Source organism: Furipterus horrens, unplaced genomic scaffold (genome assembly GCF_987537825.1).
Source record: "Furipterus horrens unplaced genomic scaffold, mFurHor1.1.pri manual_scaffold_3, whole genome shotgun sequence".
NCBI classification, from domain to species: domain Eukaryota; kingdom Metazoa; phylum Chordata; class Mammalia; order Chiroptera; family Furipteridae; genus Furipterus; species Furipterus horrens.
The window spans coordinates 41,574,280-41,598,811 of NW_028327173.1; positions in this window are offsets into that span (position 1 = coordinate 41,574,280).

The following is a 24,532-nucleotide window of genomic DNA, read 5'->3' on the forward strand; positions in this document are numbered from 1 at the left end:
TTCATTTTACAGATAAAGAAATAGGCACTACAAGATGAAATGACATGTTTTAGGACCCACAACTATGTAGTTGGTTCTGAACCAATATATCTCCAATAACTATAGAACTATATATACCATTTGGCATGTAGACAGCACTCAATAGATATTTATTGCGTAAATTAAAAACAAAGCTTTTTGCTCCTTTTAAAAATATGTAGGGACCATATTCCTCTCTGTCTGCCTGATTATTATGCTGTTATTTGTCTGGTCCTTATGCTTTTAGATAATCCTTCTACAAAAAACTTTTGATGAATGCTTCAAAAAGTTCTGGAGGAAAGTGGGTTTCTTCAGATATAATAAAAAGGTATGCTTATTTTCATCAGAATACAAGAGCTATAGGATTCCTCAAGTTTCCCATTTTGACTTGGCTTCCAAGAAGCTCAGAATTAAATTTGGTGCTCAATTTCATATTATTCTTGGGTTAGATTTATTGTACAGTGTTGTGTTTTTTTGTTTTTGTTTTCTCACAGTATGTGGTTTCAGCTTTTTTTCTCTCCATGTGGTTCATTTATTTATTTATTTATTTATTTTTAGAGAGAGGGGAAGGGAGGGAGAAAGAGAGAGAGAAACATCAATGTGTGGTTGCCTCTTGCACGCCCCCAACCAGGGACCTGGCTTGCAACCCAGGCATGTACCCTGCCCAGGAGTCAAACCAGCAACCTTCCAATTCTCTGCCCTGACTAAGATCTACGTGGTTCATTTTTATGGGTGTCTTTTGGTTATAGAGAAGACATAGTCTAATAATAATAGTTTTTAAGATGCAACTGGGGCCTTTTGTTGTCCAGAGCCTCCCCTATTCCAAGACCTGTACTGGCAAGCTCCATCTAGTCCCACACTTTTGCTATAAACTTCCTAGTTCATCTATACCAGTCGGTAATTTTGCCCCTCATGAGACATTCGCCAATGTCTAGAGATATTTTTGGTTGTCATTGGCATCTAGTGGGTAGAGGCCAGAGATGCTGCGTAATCTCCTACAACGCACAGGACAGTCCCCGCAACCAAGAATTATCCAGCCTCAAATGTCAATAATATCAGGGGCTGAGAAACCTTGATCTATACCTGTCAACTCTGTATCTATACTTCTCAACCTTCGTGGTGAATCTCAGGAAAATAATCTGACTTCAGCCCTTTTTCTCTTCCCTGGACTGAGGGTCCTCAAGGAAAGCCTTTGGCTGAGCTCACCATATATTCTGTCCTGAGCAGGTTGTTCATCCTCCCCTCTCCTCCCAGCTTCTGACTTGCTTACACACTAAAGGGACCCAGACAAACGAGGACCCCCATCTTATTTATCTTTTGATCTTTGATTTTCACACAAGTCCATGCATGGAGACTTTCTAAGTTACAGGGTGATCTCGCCTCTTTGGCATTGGGAAGAGAGGCATAATTTCAGAACGAAATAGTTTTCTTCTTCTAATTGCCTTTAACTACAGAGTCCCATAGAGGAAGTTAATAAAAATAAAGTCCTCCGGAGATCTGTACTGATAACTTTTGGACAGAGCTTGGGTAATTTTGCTGTGTTAACATTATCAGAGTGAAGGCATTCCCCATGTCCACCTCTGCCATCCTGGTTCTCTTAGCTGACTGTCAGTAACATCAGACCTTTGGGCCCAGGGACAATTTTATTGCGAACAACCTAGATTCCACTCTGTCCTGGCATCCTCGTCATCTCAAAGTTATAACTTTTCTTACTCTTACACAAGCTGCCTAGTTTAAATTTCTAGATTTCTGCCTCAGTTTCCCTGCTTGACACCTCAGGTTCTTCCTGGGGTAGAGCTCAGGTTTGAACTCAAGCCTGATAAGCTGAACCCAGGCTGCCAAATTTATTTATCCGTGGTGGGGGTAGGGGGAGGGAAGGTTCTGGGTCCTGCTTTTCCTACTCATCCTTTACTGACAGGGTCCTTCCTGCCAGTAATTATGATGATTTTTGCAGCTTCATATAGTGACCACCACTTGATTTTGAACATTGCTTCCGGCTCTGTTCCAGTGACGGATGGGACCCCTTTGGTACTGCCACTGGGGGAGGTGAGCTCAGGCTTACGTTATCAGCCAGACACCTCTTCATTCTACAGCATTTAACACTTTGGGCAAAAGCCCTGCGTGCCAAGTACTGTGCTGGCCAGTGGATTCACAAGATTAGTAAGGTCCATCACTTGCTCAGAGAGAGACCAAAGGGAAACATACCGTGTTCCGAGCACAGGGTGTTAGTGGAATACTTCGGAGGACAGCCAACTCAGACTGAGGGATGGTGGTCGGGGTTGCCTTTCTGGAGGAGGGGATGCCTGAGCCAAGTTTTAAAGGCTTTCGATGGGCTCAACCAACTCCTCCAGCCAGACTGGTCTCCCAGCAACTGCCTCACACTGCTCGTCCTCCTCTATTTCCAGCTCCCTGCATCATCTGTGTTGCTGTGCTGGCGGCAATTCTCTTTTCTTACACCAGAAAACAATTAAAAATGAAAAAGAGAGTGATGTACCCATTATACGTTTGTAGTCTGTGGAGTTATCCCTCAGCTTGTGAGTAAGCGGGGAATCCCAAAATTTTGACTTGGGGTTACTTCTGGTCAGTAGCCGGTTGTTTCAAGGTGCTCACCCTGAAGGCTTCTGTTTCCTGCCGGGGACGGGGGTGGGGTTGCCACGCCTGTGAACCAGCTTCAGCTCCCTCCCAAAACAGACCATGCCAAATCTTGGGGCAGAATATTTTTTGAGTCCTCACGATAACTGTAAGAGGTGGATGTCCTTGTCCCTATTGCATTGCTAAAGAAACCGATAACCAGATAGGCTGAGTCATTTGCTAATAAAGGCAGGAGCCAGGATTCACACCTGGGCCATTTCAGTTCAAATCCACTTTCTTCACACCACCTCCCTTTCTTAGCACAGCTGAGGCTCTGTGACCAAGGAAGAGCAAATCAGAATCCCTCTCCTGCCCTTCCTTCAGCCTTGCTCTCCAGAGCTGCTTTGGAGATGAAGGAGAGCCAGGCAGAGCTTGTGTGTTTTGTTATTCACACCCCCTTCCCCCAGATTTCAAAGGCATGGCTACATTTTATCGAGAAACTAAAATTCTCAACAGGGCGTTAGATAAAGGCTGGAGACTGAAATGCTGTCCCAGAAAGGATGAAACAACCCTTGCAGTGTTTATATTCAGTTCCGGAGACCTGGTTAGAAAAATATTTTTAAAAAACGGAAGGAAGAGTAACTCTGCCCTCACAAAATGTGGCCTTCTCCTCGGGGGGGAACCTTTGCCCTGGGATTCTGTTCCCAGGAGTGGACATGTGCAGCCCCAAACTGCCGTTAGGAGATGAAAGGGAATCTTTCGACATTTCCTCCTATTGTCTGAGCTTTCTCCCTGCTTTGTTACCATAACATTCTTTTTTGGAATTCCATTAATGTGGAGTTTTCCCCTCCTCCAGAAACAATGAAAAGAGAACAGTTGGCAGAGCCAGCCAGGAAAGACCCGTGGCTCTCTCCAAAGTGAGTAACTATCACGTGCTGCTTCCAGTGGAAGAAGTTTGAGCTTGAAGAGGAAAACACAAACGTCCAGTGCAGTGAAAGATGGGCTTTCTATGTGGCTGCGGTGGTGTAGACTTTACTGTGAGCACTGGGAGGGCTGGATATGGCCTGGGGGTCGGAAGACCTGGGATCAAATCTTGATTTCTCTCTTGACTAGCTTCATGACCTTGAGCAAGATACTTAACTCTTCTGAATTTTCCCAAGTTCCTCAGTGAAAATAGGAATTCTGCTTAGGTTACATGGACTCCTGTGAAAATGAAACAAGATAGGAGATATTAAAGTAACTGGCACATGGTAGCTTTCAAATATGTCTTTCTTTCTCCCTCTTGTCACACCCCTTCCACCTGCACAGTCTCCAACATGAGGATTTTGAGTTGCCCAAGTAAAAGCGACAGGAAGAGTTGAAATTGGAAACTTCAAACCCTGGCAACTTCACTTAACTCATGTGGAACTGTATGTATGTTTGTATGTTTGAAGCAAGTAGTTTGTAAGAGAAGAAAAGAGTATCTGATTGAGGCTATCTGTCCATGTGGGTTTTCAACATTGCTCTGAGTCGTCGTCGGCAGCCGTCCGTCTCGAGAGACGATGGTGTAGCTTCTTAAGAGTCTATCTGCACTCTCCAGTGAAGCTGAAGCTACAGAGCCTCGATGAAGCTACAGAGCCTGGGCAGGGTGACATGGGGGGTCTGCTGTTGCCCATGCAGCAGACCCCCCCTCTCTTCGCAGCTGAAGGATCCAAGGGAAAGACGGAGTCAATACAGCTTGGCTTCAGGTGCGCCGCAGGAGTTGCCGGTGTTGACTATAACGTCAAACCGCTTTAGGGACTCCGGCTCCGGATTTTCTGTCGGGGTTTACTCCCTTAGCCTTTCCCCTGAAGAGGTATGCCGCAAGGCAGCGGAGGTTTTTTGGAATCAGAGTTTTCCTTCTCTGATGTGCCCTGACTGGAAGATCGAACCAGCGACACTTAGCTCGCAGGCCGACGCTCAATCCACTGAGCCAAACCAGCCAGGACCATTGCTCTGAGTACTAATCAAAATATTAGATATGTACTCTGTGCAAAATAAAGCTGTCATTTATAAAGCACCTGTTCATCCTGGGTACTTTGTAAATATCATGTTGTTTAATCCTTACAATTACATTATGTAGTAGGAATTGTTATCCAAATGTCCACATAGTAATTAAGGCAGAGAGAGCTAGTCAGTAGTGAATTAGGATTTTTTAAAGAATTTTTTAAGAGCAATTTTAGATTTACAACAAAACTGAGAGGGAGGTACAGAGATCATATTATATACTCCTACCCACACACATGTATAGCTTCTGTTATTATCAACATCACTCCTCCAGTTGATACTCTTTTTTTTACAAAAGATGAACCTACATTGACACATTATTATTACCCAATGTTAAGAGTTTGCCTCAGTGTTCACTGTTGGTATTGTGTATTCTGTGGGTTTGAACAAATACATAATGCTATATGTCCAATATTATAATATTACACAAAAATTATATGTCACTGCTTTAAAAATCCTCTGTTCTCTGCCTATTCATCTCTTCTCCCTCCCCACTCTCACCTGCCTCTGACAACCACTGATTTTTTTTACTGTCTCCATAGTTTTGCTTTTTTCAGAATAACATATAGATGGAATATAACCTTTTCAGACTGGCTGCTTTCACTTAGTAAGATGCATTTATTCTTCCATGTTTTTCATGGTTTGATAACATTTCATTTTTAGCACTGAATAATAGTCTGTTGTCTGCATGGACCACAGTTTTATTTTTAAAATTAATTCACCAACTGAAGGACTTTCTGGTTGCTTCCAATTTCTGGCAATTATGAATAGAGCTCCTAAAACATCTATGTGCAGGATTTTTTGTGGATGTAAGTCTTCAGCTCCTTTGGGTAAATACCAAGGAATATGATGGCTGGAGCATAAGACAAGAATATGTTTAGATTTGTAAGAAACTGCCAAACTGTCTTCTGAAGTGGCTGGACCATTTTGCATTCCCACCAACAATGAATGAGAGTTCCTAGTGATCTAATCCTCACCAGCATTTGATGTTGTCCATGTTTTGGATTTTGGCCATTCTAATAAATGTGTAGTGGTATATTTCATTGTTTTAATTTGCATTTCCCCTATGACGTATGATGTGTAGCATCTTTTCATGTGCCCATTTTCTGTTTGTATATCTTCTTTGGTGAGGTGTCTGTCAAGGTCTTGGCCCATTTTAAAATTAGGTTGTTTGTGTTGTTTTATTGTTGAGTTTTAAGATTTTTGGATAACAGTCCTTTTTCATATGTATCTTTTACAATTTTTTTCCCAAGCCTGTGACTTGTTTTCTCATTCTGTTGATGTTGCCTTTTGTAGAGCAGAAGTTTTTACTTTTAATGAAGTCCAGCTTATCGGTCATTTCTTTCATGGATTGTGTTTTCTGGTGCAGTATCTCAAAATGACCACACCCAAGGTCATTTAGGTTTTCTCTCATGTTATCTTTTAGGAGTTTTATAGTTTTGCACTTTACATTTAGATATGATTCATTTTGAATTAATTTTTGCAAAATGTGTTAAGCTTATGCCAAGGCTTGTTTTTTTCCTTGCTTGTGGATTGCCCAGTGCCGTTTGTTGAAAAGACTACTTTTTCTTCATTGTATTGCCTTTGCTCCTTTGTCGAAGATCAGTTGACTATATTTATGGGATTTTATTTCTGGATCTTTATTCTGTTCAGTTGATCTATTTGTCAGTTCTTTCACCAATAACACATTGCCTTGATAAATGCAGCTTTAGAGTAAGTTTTGAAGTTGGGTAGTTATAGTGTTTCAGCTTTATTCTTCTCTTTCAAACTTGTGTTGGCTATTCTGGGTATTTTGCCTCTCCATATAGACTTTTGAGTCAGCTTGTGATATTCACAAAATATCTTGCTGGGATTTTGATTGAGATTGTATTAAATCTACAGATCAATTTGGGAAGAACTGATATCTTGATAATATTGAGTCTTCCTATCCATAAACACAAAATATTTTTCCATTTATTTAGTTCTTTGATTTCATTCATCATGTAGATCTTGTGCATATTTTTTTAGATTTATACCGAAGTATTTCATTTTGGGGGGTGCTTTTGTAAGTGATGTTGTGTTTTTAATTTTAAATTCCACTTGTTTACAGTTGGCATATAGGAAAGCAATGGACTTTTATGTACTAATTGTGTATCCTGCAACCTTGCCGTAATTCCTTATTAGTTTCAGTAGTTTTTTGGAAGATTCTTTTGGATTTGCTACATAGGCAAGCATGTCACCTACTCCAAAGACAGTTTTATGTCTTCCTTCTCAATCTATATATTTCTTTCCCCTTGCTTTATTGCATTAGCAGGATCTTCCAGAATGATGTTAAAGGAGTGGTGAGAGGGGGCATCTTGCCTTGTATCTGATCTTAGTGGGAAATTTCAAATCACCATTAAATATGATGTTAACTATAGTTTTCTTATAGACAGTCTTTATCAAGTTGAGAAAGGTCCCCTCTATTCCTAGTTTATTGAGAGTATTTACCATGAATGGGTATTGGATTTTGTCAAATGCTTTTTCTGTAGCTATTGACATGTATCTATCTATTAGTCTATTGATGTGATGGATTACATTAAACGATTTTCAAATGTTGAACTAACCTTGTATACCTGGATAAATCCCACTTTGTCAAGTTAGGATTTTCATTCTGCTTTTGCTGACTCCAAAGCCACTCTTACTACCACCAAATTGAAGAAAACTCTTGTGATTCCCTAACACTTATATTAGTATTTAGCATGTACAACCTTATATTCACTCATTTACTGTATTCTGTCATAGAAAGATCATGTAATAGATACTATTTTTTTAAGTATTTTTTATTGATTATGTTGTTAAGTAGTCCCATTTTTTTCCCCTTTACTCCCCTCTGCCCAGTACTCCCCTTCCCTCCAGCAATCCTACCCCCCTTAGTTCATGGCCATGGGTCATGCATAGAAGTTCTTTGGCTTCACCTTTTCCTATTATTCTTAACTCCCCCTGTCTATTTTGTGCCAACCAATTATGCTTCTTAATCCCTGCGCCATTTCCCCATTTCTCCCCCTTCCCCCTCCCAGCTGATAACCCTCCAAATGATCCCCATACCTATGATTCTGTTCTTATTCTGGTTTGCTTAGTTGGATTTTGTTTTTATTTTTTAGATTCAGTTGTTGATAGTTGTGAGTTTGTTGTCATTTTAGTGTTCATAGTTTTGATCTTCTTTTTCTTAAGTAAGTCCCTTGACATTTCATATAATAATGGCTTGGTGATGATGAACTTCTTTAGTTTTACCTTGTCTGAGAAGCACTTCATCTGCCCATCCATTCTAAATGATAGCATTGCTGGATAGAGTAATCTAGGTTGTAGCTCCTTGCTTTTCATCACGTTGAATACTGCTTGTCAGTCCCTTCTTGCCTGCAAAGTGTCTTCTGAAAAATCAGCTGATAGTCCTATAGGGACCACCCTGTAGGCAACTCTCTGCCTCTCTCTTGCTGCCCCCAGGATTCTGTCTTTATCTTTCACCTCTGGCATCTCGGTTATGATGCTTCCGGGTGTGGTCCTCTCTGGGTCCAGCTTGCACGGGACCCTCCGTGCTTCCTGGACCTGTATGTCCATCTCCTTCGCAAAATTTGTGAAGTTTTTCTCATTTTTTTCAATTCCTGCTTCCTCCTTCTGCACTGATTGACTGTTTTTTTCTTCCTTATGTTCCAAATCATTGATCTGAACCCTGGTTTCCTTCCCTTCACCATTGGTTTTGTGTGGATTTTCCTTTGTTTCTCTCAGCATAGCCTTCACTTCTTCCCTTATGTGTTTGCCATACTCAAGCATATCTGTCAAGCCTGTAAGCATCTTTGTCACCAGTGTTTTGAATTCTGCATCTGTTAGGTTGTCTATCTCCTCATCTGTGAAGTCGGCTATATCCTCGTTGCTTAGTTCTCCCACTGGAACCTTGATCCATTCCCCCTTTTGGGCCATACTTCTCTGTCTCCTCATTCGGACAGGCTCCTGTGTTTGTTTGTTTCTGTGTCCCAGGCAGAGCTGTCACTCCTGTTACATTGCAAGGGGTGGAGCCTTAGGGATTCGTCAGTACAGGGTGACCTGTTTCACCACGTTGTGGCGCTGTATGTGGCGGAGGGGTCCAAGAGGGAACAATGCTGCTTGCTCAGCAGTCACCCCTTTTCCAGGAACTTCTCCCACTTCCACACTGGACTGGTGCCCCTCTAGCTGCTGCCCTGGCCATCGTTCCTAGAGTGGGTGGGTCTGCGGACATTCTAGAACCATGGGGGCCCTTTAAACAAGCGGACTCTGCTGAGAGATTGGCAGTCTCTGCCTCCACCCCAACCCCCACTGGGTTGCACAGTCAGAAGCAATGAGGCTTGATTTTCCCTGGTGCTGGGACCATGAGCTACGAGGTCCAGTGAGGAGCTGGGAAAGCTCCCCAGGTGTGCCTCCTGACTTTTTAAAATTTATGACTGGGCTTTCTGCTGGCCTGCTGCTGCTGCCGCTACCACACCACATCCTCTCTGCCCCGGCTCCGCCCCTCCTACCTGTCTGGATGAGTATTTCTTTTTTATATCTTTGTTTGCTGGACTTTCATGCAGTTTGATTTTCTGGAACTTCTGGTTGTTTCTAGTTTTGAAATAGTTGTATTCCTTCTTAGTTGTGGAGGGAGATGTAGCGTGTCTGTCTATGCCTCCATCTTGGCCGGAAGTCCTAGATACTGTTCTAAACAGGGGGATTCCAAGTTGTAGAAGATAATTTTTAATCAATTATCTAAAATTTGTGAAATTCCAGCATTTGTAAGTGGAAATACTAATATTTACCTGAAACTTGGTTTGGAAGGCTTACAATGTATGGAAAGCATCTCAGAGTGTGCTTGACTATGGCAGGTGTTCATATACACATCTTAGCACAAACTGCAATTTAAGGAGAATAGTTTTTAAGGAATTACAGGCAGGGTTAGGGAAAGCAAGGATAGTGCTAGGTCCTAGGGCTATAGCAACAGAAGGGAGTTTTTACTATTCGTAGTCATGAAGGGGTGAGGGGATAGAGAAGGTATGGAACCAGGAGAGGGTAGCCATATATAGAGGGATGCGTTTTGGGAGCTATGGCCTTTGATAGAGAAATGCAGCTAACCTACAGAAACCTGGCACAGAAGGAGCCAGGGGAACAAATATTCCAAACTCATTCTCCTCTTACTTTCTGATCTCTTGCTGGTGGCTTCCATTGGCCAGATCTAGCTGGGAGCCAGGGAGCAAGAGAGACAATTATAAGGTCAGCCTCCTGAGGCACAGAGTCAGATAAAGAAGTGGGGAGAGTGGGTCTGAGAATATCTAGCAGAATATTCCATCAATATTGAACTCGAACTCTCACTCTGAAATTGCTTACAATCAAATAGGGAAGATAAGACTTTTACCCCATATCCACAACACAAGTTAGAGTAGGGTCTATTACCATAGGTCTGAGTTACATTTGTCACAGCCTACAGTGGTTCTGCAGTGTCTGATAAAGCCCAGCTTCTAAACAGGCATTAAAGATATTCTATAATGGGACATGAATCATGTTGAATCCTCCTCTCACTGATGTGGCCAAACTGGGCTGTTCACAGTTGACAGTCACTTCATAAGCACTGTCATGATTCTGTGCTTTGGTTTGAACTGCTTCCTTCAGTTCAGTAGGCCCTGCCCTCCTGCCCACCCCCATCCTTTTCCAGTAATCTGTGTACCTCCCACTGCTCTGAGTCTTTCCCAGCTCACTCCTACTCAGAATTTTAGCATGGTTTTCCCTGTTCTTCTGCAGCATGGCTCTCGATTGTTGTGGCAGGGCATACATTATTCAACAAACATTTCATTCAACAGAAACTTACTAAATGCCTATTGAATCTTGGAACTGTATGAAAAAGAGGGCACACAGAAAATTAGGAATGGTTCTTGCCCTTAAGAACTGATATTCTTCCTGGGATTAGAAGTGTTTTACTTGGACATTTCTCCTCTAGACTGCTGGTGTCCTGAGGACAGGGAATCTGTTTAATAATCTGTTTAATTATCAGAAAATGTTAGGCTATAGAAGAATCAAAGATAAGAGAGAGGGAGGAAGGTAGGAGAGAATAAATAAATAATTTATTATAAAATTATTTGCTAAGTGCCTAAAATGTTCCAGGCCCTGATATACAATGACTAGCACAGGCTTACACATGCATGCGTGTGTGTGTGTGTGCATGTGTATGTACATGACGAATGAGGATTTGGTATTGAATGTGTGCAGAGCCAGGAGGACAAATCAGAGGATGCTTCTGGATTTTCTGAACTGAAGCTTTCAGAACCCAGGTGAAAGAAGAGATGGGACCTGTTTGGATACTCAACTGTTGCATGCTGGTGGTTGGAGAGGACTCTTTAAACCATTTCTAAAAGCAGGTGAATTTTGCAAATGAGGGCTTGTTGACATATGGTATTTGGATGATATAATTTCTTTAATTGAGAGTGTTATCTTAACCAGAGTTTTGCAAAACCCCAAAACAAAGACATCTGTTGCTGTTTTTATTCTTTTCCCCAGCATACTTTCCCCAGCAAACAATCTGGTAGTGAAAAATAGGAATGACTAAATGGAACATCAGGGAAAATTATGGATTTGAAACACAAACCCCTAGATCTTTAAGAGGGGGCTAATTAATCAAGGTACAAGGCAGGCAGCTTCTAAACAGAATCTTCTCTGAGAACGTGGGTCACTATAATGATTAAGACAGAACCAATGGGATGAGCTTGTGGTAAATTTAGTACATATCTCTGTTGTCCATGAACCTTAACTATTAGCTCTGTGCTGCTGGTGCCTTGGCTAAATCTCCAGGCCAGAGGCTTTGATCCAGTAGGGCGCTCTTGTCTCATAGGCACCTCAAACTCAGCCAATAAAACTGACCTCATTAATCCACTGGAACCTGCTTCTTCTCCATTTTGGGGAGTGCCCCACCACCCATTCAGTCCCCCAGGCCCTTCCCCCTCCTGGTGACCCTGTTCAAGCTGAAATAACAACCTGTGTCTTCCCCCTTGGAAAGATTACTTTGCTGCCTCTTCTTCACCGTTAGTACCTCTGCATCCCTCTCTTAGATTACTGTGATGGTCCTGCCTCTCTCCAGGCCTCTATTTAACCTTGACCCCTGTTCAGTGAGGGTCGGAAAGAAGCAGAATTCACCTCAAATGGTTCAAATGAAGAGCCATTAATGAAGGGACTCTGCAGGGTTTTGGGGGCACAGTTAATGGAACAGACAAGAGATGATGAGGCACCGAAGACTAGCAATGGCTGGAAGCCCTTATCACCTCTAAGACTGAAAGTACAAGGTGAAGAAATAAAGATGTTGAAGCCCGGTGACAACTAGAACTATGGAGTAAGAGCTACCCCATCTGGAAATACCAGAGAGGAATGTAGAAGTGGCTGGGGTTGGGGTGGGGGGCAGGGAAGAAGTCACACAATGCTCGCTCTAAGCACCTTCTTTCTCCTTGCTGGTGTTTTCCATTGTTTGAACATAGAACTCAGGTCCAAGGGAGCCCAGAAGATGCAGTCAGCATGGGTCAGACTCCTGGGGTATAGAGCAGAGCAGAAAGGCTCTGAGAATGGATTTGGGAACACAGAGAGCAGAGAATAACCAGTCCCTCTTCTCTGTTCTACATTCTGATAACTAAGTGCTAGTTCTAAAACCCCAGTAATGTCTCTCCTTAGACCGAGTCACTTTGGAAACTTTCCATTGCACTCAGGAGAAAATCAAACCTCTGTAAACTGTCATTGAGTCTTCCCATTGACTATTTTGACTTCTTTATTCCCATCTCTTGCCACTCCTGTTAGTTACTTCATACTCCTGCATTATTTCCAGGCCCCAAATATACCATGCTGTTTCAGATATCCATGCCTTAGTAAATGTTCCTTTTTTCCCCCTGGAATACCTTCTTCTCCTCACTCAAATCTTCCCGACACCACCTGTGTGGTGAAGTGCAAGTATTTCTTCTAAACCTAGTTCAGGTGTCACCACCTCTGGGCAACCTCTTTTAATTATTCCACTCTGTCACCTGAATATTCACCCCTACCTCTGGGGAGTCTCCACTATACACATTTTTATTTTTGCATTGCTGATATGCTGTTTGGTTTGTTCTTGAACATGTCTGTATTCCCTAGCCAGACTGGCAGCTCCTTGAAGGCAAAGACCGAGTATTATGCATCTTGGCATCCCAGCTGATTGTCATTGGCCCGCAACATTGTCTGCTCAGTAAACATTTAAGGAAGAAAGGAAAGAAGAAAGCAAGAGAGGAAGGAAGGAAGGGAGGAAGGAAGAAGGAAGGAAGAAGGAAGGAAGGAAGGAAGGAAGGAAGGAAGGAAGGAAGGAAGGAAGGAAGGAAGGAGAAATAATCTCAGCTGTTCAAAGCATTTGCTTTGCCACATCTGACGTTCACAATTGCTGGGGTAGGGATGGTTACATAGGATAAGGGTGCTGAATCTTAGAAAGAATGGGAGGAGGCTGGGAAGTTAGAAGATCTTGGGGTTAGGAATCAGTGAATTGGATTTGGGTCTCAGTTTATGGGGTGTGTGTTCTTTATTGAACTAGAAACTTCCCAAAGCCTTTGATTCATCTCTGTAAATTGAGGGTAATAAAAATACTTACCTCCCAGAGTTTAGGTAAGGCAATTTGTGAAGATGTTTCATATGTTACACAGGGCTAGACAAATAAAAGGGATATTAGGACCACTTTTCGGCATGCAATGTCACTTTTAGTAGTTCTGATTGATTGACATCTCTGCTGTCCTACCTTGCATGCCCAAGCTAACAGAAGGCTGAGGAATCTCTTCTCATGGTGAGAAAGTTGCTTCATGGAGTATTTAGAGTTGTAAAGGCAGGTTCTGAAAGCACCTGGAAAACACCTAGACCAATCCTATTCTTCCCTGAAAAGTAGACACAGGCTTCAAACATCAGGGGGAATGTGCTCCAGTAAAGTCAGCTCCTTCCATCTTTGGAAGACTCTGGTTGCCAGGAACTTCTTCCACTGCGCAGAAGTCTGTATCTCTGTACTTTCATACTGGCTGTGGTTCTAGGCTTTGGGGTCACCCAGAAGAGGCCTAAGCTCACTTCCATACAACTCTTCTGAAATCAAGGCAGGTCTATTTTTCTTGAAATTATTTCTCTTCCAGGCTAGACATCTCTTGTCTTTTAACTGTTATTTATCATGGAGCCTTTGAGGCCTTTACTACCCAGAGGGTCTCATCAGAACTTTTCTCTCTACCGGTATTCCTCATTGGAGCTTGTGACAAATGACACAGTTGCCTCTCTTGACCACATTGGCACTACAGGAAGCCGTCGTACATCTAAAACAATAACTCCGTGTTATGGAGGGTCTCCTATGTTCAGATAGAGAAATCGAGGCTCTGTGAGGTGGAGTCTGCTTGCCCTAGTTCATATAGATGGTAAAATAGTAATGCAGGGATTACATCCAGAGCCATCTGTTTTCTAGAGCCCCTATATTTTCTACTGTCAATGATACCTTCTCTTGTTCCATTTAAGATATGGACCAAGAGAACTGAGGTGTGCCCTGGTGAGTCACCCCCACTCAACATCAGCCTCCTCAATAAAAAGATGAATTAGATATACCTTAAACTAATACAAAATAATATTGAATGTAAACTGTAATTGAAAAATAAAATTTGAAAAGATATAATTAGGCTAGTTACTAATCATTAATAGTGCCTTTCACATAAGAAGTGGTTGAAAAATGGTATTCTCATCACCCTCATTATCAAATGATTTACAAAACCTGCCAATTGATTAATTTTTCCCAATCATTCCCAGACATCCATATAATAAAGTTTTGGGATTATGTAGACTAGTGCTACTCCAAGTGTGTTCTATGTACTGGTCCCAGTCTGCAAACTGTTATGGGTTCTTGACGAGATAAATACAGAAACTAAGAGTAAGCAGAGAAATCTTATAGCAATTTGACATCATCATGGTACCCAATCATGTGATTTTGTATTTTACAAAAGTATTAGTTGGGCACAGATTGAGAATAAAATCCCAGTCCTTTACCATAGACACTGTGAGAAGCAGTGATGGAGACCGTTTGCCCAGTGATTGAGGTTCTATTTGCATGAGAATTTGAACTTTACTTGGACAATAGAATCAGTTTAGCTCAGTTTGACAAAACATCAGTCATACCTGCTGTGTACTGTGTGGTCTGCCAGGGACTGTGTGGGACAGTAGGGATGACCAAGGCATTGGGTCTTCCCACAGGACTTTGGTCAACAGTGTGCAACAAGGTAGATGCCTAGGAAATGTTGAATTCAGGTTTGACTTGAGTGGATATTTGCAATTATGCAGGCTACCAAATGGGTGGATATCTACAGGAATCTTTAAGTCTGGTCAAGAATGCCTGAACACATGGCCTATAGTTGTGGAATGTAAACAGTACAAAGGTACAGCCTCCCCTTTGCAGATCTCCAAGGGTTCTGCAGACAGGGAAAGACTGAGACCCCTGGTATTTAACCATGCTTGGGTTGTTTTTACTCTTTTTCATCCACGTAGTCCTATGTTGTCAACTGGACTATTTACTTTTTGAGGTAGAGGTCATTTCTTAGACTACATTTCCTCAAATTCTAAGACATATTTTTCTTTCAACTTTAATAATTCTGAAATCAACATGGATCTTGCAACTAATATATCTATATAATATAATCTTTGTTTTTCCCCTCTTCAACCTAAAATTTATTAAATCAGAAATGCTTCTTAAATATCAACAACATCTTAGAATTTAAGAAATACAAAAATTCTGTGATACTCAAATTGCTCTCAGCACCCTGATGGGCACAGATAAAGTGGTTTATAAATACTCCATGGTTCATTTATTGCCTCCAGTTTTTAGAAACATAATTTGAACTTACCCATTGGCAAACAATTATTTGCTTACTAATCTATCCCTAACAGCAATCCTTTCCCAGAAGGTAGCTTTATTCCTACATTACAGATGAGGAAACTGAGGCTCACAGTGGGATGCTATTGTTTGACCAGGGTCAACAACTGGTCATTTGTTGAACTGAGAGTCCATGCTTTTCCCATTGTGCCAAACAAGTCATCTGAGCACGTTGAAAAGCCCAGTTCAAAAGTCTTTCAGGAAGAGGTCTTGGATTTCCTTTCCCAGAAGAGGAATATCTTTTTTTTTTTTTTTTTTAATGTTTTTTATTGATTATATTGTTACAACAGTTCCAATTTTCTCCCCCTTGTTCCCCTCCACCCAGCACCCCCCTCCCCCAGCAATCCCCCCCAAGTCCATACCCCTGGTTCATAAAAATTAACTATCCCCCCCCTCTCAAATATTAGGACCCTTTGTAATCTTGTAAAGGACAATGGGCGAAGGTCTCAAGCTCCTCTAGCTGCTTCAAGCTGGACATGGTCGTCGTCCTACCTACCCTTGGGTCCAGAAAACCCTAATAAGAGTGGGGGTGTGGAGGGGAGGGTGGCCTTCCCACATGGGGAAGGATCGTGCAGACTCCAGGTCAATTGGCTGTCTCCGGTCAACGGCGTGCTTGGTTTAACAGGCTGGTGTCCTTGTTGTGTTCGCTCTACCTCCCTAACACTTTCCAGTGTCAAGCTAATGGCCTTAATGCTTTGTGCCTTACATTATGGTATTTTATGTATGCCCTGGTTTTCATCATTAATACCAGTTTCTTGGGAGGCAGCTAATGGACCAGCTTCTACTAAGGGGTATTGGCAACTTTCTCCAGACTTTTATGATCTTTTTGGTAGAACATAATTTAAGCCTTGGCTGAGTGTCTATGTGGCCCTTCTGTGGTAGTAGATAGTAAGGTGGGGTTCTGGCTCCAACTGGTCTACATGTCCTGGAGTGATTTTTCTTTTAAATTCACTCTGCCTCAAAACAATAGTCTGTTTCCTAAAAGTAATGTGGACCCTACACAAGTAATGAGGATTTGGGGTTATAATTATAATTACATATAATTTTCCCAAGTGTAATGGAATAATATCACTAACAGTAATAAAAGGCAATGTTTCTGTATAAGTTCATAAATAAAAACTACTTTCATACCTATGCTGTTTCATTTTCATGAACCCTGTAAGGTAGATAACCTTATACCCACTTTCTGTAAAAGGCAAATGAGGCCAAGAGTCACTCAAGGCACCCATTTACAGCCAGTAAGTGACAGAGCCAAAGCTGGAATGCAGTCATCCATCCATATCCACACTGCTTTTAGCAATATAATAAATGCTACTTTTGTTATTTTCATAATGTGGCTCTATCTGATGTAAACTCATTATAGCTAGGTACTCCCTCTTGGCCGGGTATCTGATAGAAATCTGTTGTGGACCTAGGGTTCCTCAGGTGATATCTCATGTAGTTTCTTATGACTAGTAGGTCAGTCAGCCAGTAGACACTATTAGTAATGTTTTCCATGCAGGTAAATGAACTACAAAAATGAAGAAAGTTACCCAAGAGTGGAAAGGCCTGTTTTCCTGGCACTAGGCAGAGCTCTTATGGGGCAAGTAGACAGACCCCTGCCCCTGCACTAGGAGGTAAACAACATATTTGTTGATACTTGCTAGTAGATGTCCTGGAATAGGTCCTAGACACACTTAGTCTGATTGCCACCTATGAACCATGAATGGGATCCTGACCCACTGACCTTGCCAGGTGACCGCGAGGTCCAAAGGAGATCATTACATTTGTCCAGCTTAGAAAACACGTCTCAGGTGCGCACTGTCACTGGGTTCTTGGCTGTTCCCAACTCCTGGTCCCCTTCTAACTTTGGCTCACTTGCAAGAGAAACTGGTTTCTACAAACAGTTCCCTGTGGCATGAAGATCCCGTCGGTGGGACAAATCAACTGGGTGAGGAGCTTTTTGGTCAGCAAGGTTCCCCTGAGAACCCGGGAGAGCTTACGCCTTTCTTTGTGTCTGTCCAATCAGCTGTGCAATGGAAAACACTCAGTTTCACTCATCAAAGCCCACGAGGTGGCTGCTTTCTCTGTGAAGACTCCCTTAGTCTTTTCAGATAGAGTGTAGCATTGTGTGCCACTTCTGTCCCCCGTATTTACTTCAGTTGTTTTAATTTTACTCATGGTGTTGTGGAACTTGTTGACTTGCCAGTTTTCCCCACTAAACCATGAGCCCCTAAGGCCAGAAGCTGCAGAGTCCTCAGGGAGTTTTATGAAGGGCAGGTGTCCCAGTGAATGGAAGGACAGGTAAATAAGTAACTGAAAGACTAAGCATTAGAAGAGTCTGGATGGCAATTCACCAGCTGTGTGACTTGGGTGCATCAAAACTTACCTGGGTCTGACTTTCCTTTCAGGGAAAATGAACAAAATAATACTTGTCCATTATGGTCAAAAGAGGTGATGGGTGGTGGAAATGCTGTGAAACAGCAAAGTTATGTGATGCAAAGTAATGATTTATATTTTAGTGACGTAATGATCAAGCACTATAGAACTGGCACGGTCTAGGCAGTTCAATGGAGGAGAAATTAAGTCTTGAAATGGCAGCCTGAGGGTACCTCTATGTTGTATCTCTTAATTTTTTAAATCCTCGCTCAAGGCCGTGATTTCATTGCTTTTATAAAGAGAGAAAAAGAAAGAGAGAGGGAAAGAGAAAAACATTTATTGATTGCCTCCTGTACACACCCTGACAGGGGATTGAACCCGCAACCTTTAGGTGTGTGGGACAATGCTCTAGCCAAGTCACACTAACCATGACTATACCTCTTAATTTGATGAAAACGTGAGAGTAAGGGGAAATACCGTCACTAATTAGCTTTAAAACATTTAATCTATCAGTGTTGGACTTGAGGTTACTTGACAATGTCCACACCAAGGTGTCCTCCAATTCATGTCTCCCTGTGAAGTGAAACTCGTATCCAGGGCTGGTACAACCTGTGCAGTCCCACAGCCTTGTTTTTTTAAATACTATGCTGCCACCATCTTGAAAGTCTGAATAATTTTGAACAAGGAACCCACATTTTCATTTTGCACTGGTTCCCACAAATTAAGTGGCAGATTCTGCACATTCTTTCTGGGGCAGTTGCATCCCTCTTTGTATGAGGTTAGTAGCTGTCATGCTTTTGTACTTACAGAACAGAAATCTCCCTCCCTAGTGTGCCTTCATTCTAATTCAGCCTTTGAAGCTTAAACTTGGAGGATTCCTCTTTCAGCCAATGAACCTAAGATATTTAAAGATAGCTATGATTCTCCTCGCCTCCGGACCCATATCCTGTCTTCTTTTTTCCTTCCCACTGATATGTGATGTCACTGATATACCTTCCATTTTAAATGGAGCCTATTTCTCATGTTTATTTTATTCCATTTGTCTACCTGGTTTTTTTTTTTTTTTGCTTTGTATTGATATTACACCTTTTCATTAATTATCGTCCTGTGATTTGTTTCTAAGTTTGTCAAGAATAGTTCTTCCCTATTATTGTTATATAAATCATGTTTGTATTTATCCCCTGTTTTTTAAAAGTATATTTTATTGATTATGTTGTTACAGTAGTCCCAATTTTTTTCCCCTTTCTCCCCTCTGCTCAGTACCTCCCTTCCCTGCAGCAATCCCACCCCCCTTAGTTCATGTTCAGGGATTGTGTATATAAGTTCTTTGACTTCACCCTTTCCTATAGTATTCTTAACTTCCCCCATCCATTTTGTACCTACCAATTATGCTTATTAATCCCTGTGCCTTTTCTCCCATTTCTCCCCCTTCCCCCTCCCAGCTGATAACCCTCCAAATGATCCCCATACCTATGATTCTGTGCCTATTCTGGTTTGCTTAGTTTGTTTTTATTTTTAAGATTCAGTTGTTGACAGTTGTGAGTTTGTTGTCATTGTAATGTTCATAATTTTGATCTTATTTTTTCTTAAGTAAGTCCCTTTGACACTTCATATAATAATGGCTTGGTGATGATGAATTCCTTTAGCTTTACCTTGTCTGGGAAGCACTTCATCTGCCCTTTCATTCCAAATGATAGCTTTGCTGGATAGAACAATCTTGATTGTAGGTCCTTGCTTTTCATCACATTGAATACTTCTTGCCAGTCCCTTCTTGCCTGCAAAGTTTCTTTTCAGAAATCAGCTGATAGTCTTATAGGCACCCCTTTGTAGGTAACTCTCTGCTTTTCTCTTGCTGCTTTTAAGATTCTCTCTTTATCTTTCATCTTTGGCATTTTAATTATGATGTGTCTTGGTGTGGTCCTCCTTGGGTCTAGCTTGTTTGGGACTCTCTGTGCTTCCTGGACTTGTATGTCTATTTCCTTCACCAAATTTGGGAAGTTTTCCTTCACTATTTTTTCACATAAACTTTCAATTTCTTACTCTTCCTCCTCTTCTAGCACCCCTGTGATTCGGATGTTGGCACATTTAAAGTTGTCTCAGAGGTTTCTAAGCCTCTCCTCATATTTTCAATTCTTGTTTCCTCATTCTATACTGGTTGACTGTTTTATTCTTCTTTATGTTCCAAATCATTGATTTGAACCCTGGTTTCCTACTTTTCACCATTGGTTTTGTGTGGGTTTTCCTTTGTTTTATTTAGCATAGCCTTCACTTCTTCCCTTATGTGTTTGCTGTACTTAAGCATATCTGTCAAGCCTGTGAGCACCTTTATCACCAGTGTTTTGAACTCTACATCTGTTAGGTTGGCTATCTCCTTGTCACTTAGTTCTCCCACTGGAACCTTGATCCATTCCCTCTCTAGAGCCATACCTCTCTATCTCCTCATCTTGACAGGCTCCTGTGTTTGTTTGCCTCTGTGTCTTAGGTAGAGCTGTTGCATCTGTTACGTTATAAGGAGTGGAGCCTTATTTATTCATCAGTATGGGCGATCTGTTTCACCACATTGTGGTGCTGTGTGTGGGGAAGGGTCTGAGAAAGAACAATGCTGCTTGTTCAGCGCTCAACCCTTTTCCAGGCACTTCTCCCACTTTTGTATGGGACTGATACCTCTCTAGCTGTTGCCCTGGCCATTGTTCCAAGAGTAGGTGGGTCTGCAGACATTCTAGGACTGTCAGGGCCCTTTAAACAAGTGGACTCTACTGAGAGACTGGCAGTTTCTTCCTCCACCACAACCCCCACTGGTTTGCACAGTCAGAAGCAATGAGGCTTTATTTACTATTTTTAAATGAGAAAATTGAATGAACAAATATTTTCACAAAAAAAGTTCTTTTCAATGAACACTCCATACCAGAGAAAGAATGATGGATAATGAAAAAATCTATAAAGACTAGAGATTAATTAATTTGAAAGCAGAAATAAAGTATATAGTAAATTTGATCCAAAAGTAGTTTCTCAGAGGTAAAAATAAAATATCTTTATAAACTTGTGCCATGTATACTCAAGAAAAAGAAACATTAGACATGATAAGGAATATCATATAGAAGATATGTGTCAAAAGAATGCTATATATATGAATACTTTTGAAAATTTTACTTAATTTAGATAATTTGAATAAAAATACAAATTACAAAAATTAGTTCAACAAGAAGATATATATATAGCCATGGAACAAATCAAGAAAATTATCTTTAGGATCACCCTCTCCCTCAGTCTCACAGCCTACCCCAGATTCTCTAGGCTTCATACTTAAAGGAAAGAAATTTTTACGCTATCTGAAATGTTCCACAACAAAGGAAAATATGAAAAGTTATATAATTTATTTTATAAAGCTATCATAAATCCTTATATTAAAATTTGACAGATAATACCAAAAATGGTTAATTATAGTTCAATCTCACATATTAATATCTTTTTGAAAATTCTAAATAAGATGGTAGTGAACTGAATTCAATAGTACATTGAAAAGAATAATCCACCATGACTAACTAGGATTTATCTCAGAAATACAATGATTCTAAAGTTCATCTTAATAAAGATGGCAGAGACTTCCAGCCAAGATGGAGGCCTAGACATACATGCTGCATCTCTCTCCACAACTAAGAAGGACTACAACTACCTCAAAACTAGAGACTACCAGAAGTTCCAGAAAATTGAGCTGCATGGAAGTCCAACAAACAAAGATATAAAGAAGAAATACTCATCCATACAGGTAGGAGGAGTGGAGCTGGGGCTGAGAGGACACATTATGGCAGCAGCAGCAGTGGTGGCAATGGAAGGCCAGTGGAAAACACAGTCACATGTTTTAAAAATTAAGGAGGGACATCTGGGAAGTGCTCCCAGAACCAGACCAGACCACACAGCTCACAGTTCCAGTGCCGGGGAAAATAAAGCCTCAGATAAACAGAAATGAGTTTGTAAAGGATAGAAACTCTTGGGTTAGATTTTAAAACAAAAACCAGTGACTTGTCTATATAAAAGATCAGCACACAAATTGTCACAGGGAGGTTAAAATAATAAAGATGCAACATCAGAAGTAAGATAAACATAAAGACAAAGCCCAAATGTTAAATATTACACAAAGCAATTTCAAATCAGGAAAAGGTAACAATAATCATTCCATATTTATAAAATTTACAATCTCCAATTTGGACATAAAATAACAAGTTCATTAAAATTAATAAGCAGCAATTCTGAAAAACACACAAAAAGTTGAAGATTTCAGATATTTACCAAAGCTCTACTTACATAATTTACTATTTTTCTATAGAAGACACCAGAGCCACCACTTGAGCACAGAGAGGGAGGACCTCTAGCTGTACATGGTCTGTGTGTAAGCCTAGTTGTACATGGACTGGGGGACATATGGGCTCACTGGTAGAGCAAACCCTTTTCTGGTGACTAGTAATGTCCCAAACCATGGAGGAGTTTCAAGAACTTAGCGTGTGGTAGGTGTCATGGCCTCAGGCAAATGATGATGTAAAGTATTGGTGATTTCTATCGTTAAACTTCAAAGGCAGCTAAAAAAGATTATCTAGTGTGTGGTACTGTTCTAGTCAATGGAAGTGTATTTTCTCAGATACTGGATGGGGCTTGACCTAAGTGAAGTGTGGGATCTCTGCTGACTGAGAGCCTTCATGCCAAGGCTGTATGGCTTTTGTATGACTGCAGGTTGCACACTAGTACTTCTATTGCTCATAAAACATGGTGAATAATTATATCCATACATTTCCTAGCCCCATGAAAAGAAATTCACTCTGTGACCTTAAATAAGTTCATCTCCCTGGGCCTCCATTTCATCATCTATGAACGGGAAGTTTCAGACAGAATTACGGATGGCAAATATATGCTGGTGTGGTATTATTCTGTTTGCACATCTGGGACAGACAACCCTAATCAGTCACTGCACACCTTCCAGCTGAATTCAAACAAGACCTCAGAATCCTCCTCATCAATGCTCCATGTGGCCACTGCCAACTAAAACCCTTGTATTTTCCCTGATTTCTCATACTACTTCTGGGTCTAACGTTTTAAGAAAGGTAGAAAAATATTCAGTGCATGTAGTTTATGTGTGAACAAAGAAAAGTCAAATCATCGTGGCATGTTGAAGTCTTGAAGGTAAGAATTATTTAAATTTCTGTGCATTCAGCAAAGAATGGCAAATAACTGTCTGTTTGTTTGTAATTGTATTGTGCAACTGTGGGACATATACATACTGCTGGTCCCCAATGTGTGTCTGGTGTTTCTTGGGAGTATCACATTTTTGAAATCTAAAGGTTGCTCGCCACTTAAGGAAAGCTGTCCTGATTCTTTTTTTATAAGAAATAGAGAACTCTTCTATATTTCAGGTAAGAACCCCGTGGTGTTTTGAGGTCTGGTTTTTCGTAAGTGGAGCATATTGAATCTTAGCTGAATTGAGTGGGTTCCCCACTGAGAAAGGAAATCTTTTGGTTTTATTAAGTAATCTTTAAGAAGGCTTATCATCCAAGAAATATCAACCTTTGGTAATGATATTGGAGGTGTGGCAAACTGGCATTTGTGTCTGAAGATTCAAAACCTCCCTTCTCCAAGGAGGTTGAGTTGCTTCTGGTCCTGCACAGTAATCCAAGCCCAGAACATTTTCCCACCCATGGCACCACCCCCATCCAGGGGGAGTGGATTAGACCAACCCCTCACAGGAAACACCTGGCCTGACTGAGCCGCCTTGAAGTCACACACTGAACTTTTCTTCAAGAATTACTTCCACGTTTCAGGGAGAATCCCAAAGGTAAGAGAAATCTGAATGAATGAATGAATGAATGAATGAGTTTTTCCTTCACTTGTTGGCACCATCTTGCTCTTCTAGTATCAACATTTTCTCTTAGAACTTTGGCTTACTCCAACTCTCAAAGGGCAACTTGGTCCTTTCCATAGGGAACTTAAAATCTAACCCTATTAGAGGAAAATTTACTAGAGACCTCCTATGTCCGAGGCATAGAGAAAGGTGTAGACAATTAAATTGTGCTCTTTACTATGGAGAAGATCAGCCTAAAAGGGCAGATAAGCAAATAAAAAGCTTTGAGTGTGATGGGAGCACAGAGGGGTGGCTAGCTTCAGGGATCAGGGAAGATTTCCTGGGGAGATGCTGACCATCTGAATTTGGTGGACAAATAGGAATTGGATGCTGTGGGGATATGGAAATTAGAATGCAGATATAGAGATCAAAATTATTGACTTGCCTCTAGTCTTAATAAGCTTGCAGTCTTTTCATTGCAGAACTAGAGGTCGTCATTCAGTTCGGGTAGATAACAAACATGTTTGATGCTCCTGTTATGCAAAATCTTCATGTGAAACTATTAAATGATAATAGTAAATACTGTCTTATCAGGCACCTATTCTAGGGGTGACATTAAGTACTAAATGAAGGGAAACAAATCATGAGTGGTTGGACCTTTGTCACCCTGGATATGCAGGCCACCCATCTGCTCTGAAGATCTAGCCAGCACCACATGTTCTATTGAGGGGCATGCTCCATGATGAAATTCAAGCCCAGCTTAGGTCACCACTTCTAGGACAGCAGGGAGGCTGACTCCCCACTCCTGCACCAAGTTCATATCTTTTACCTGT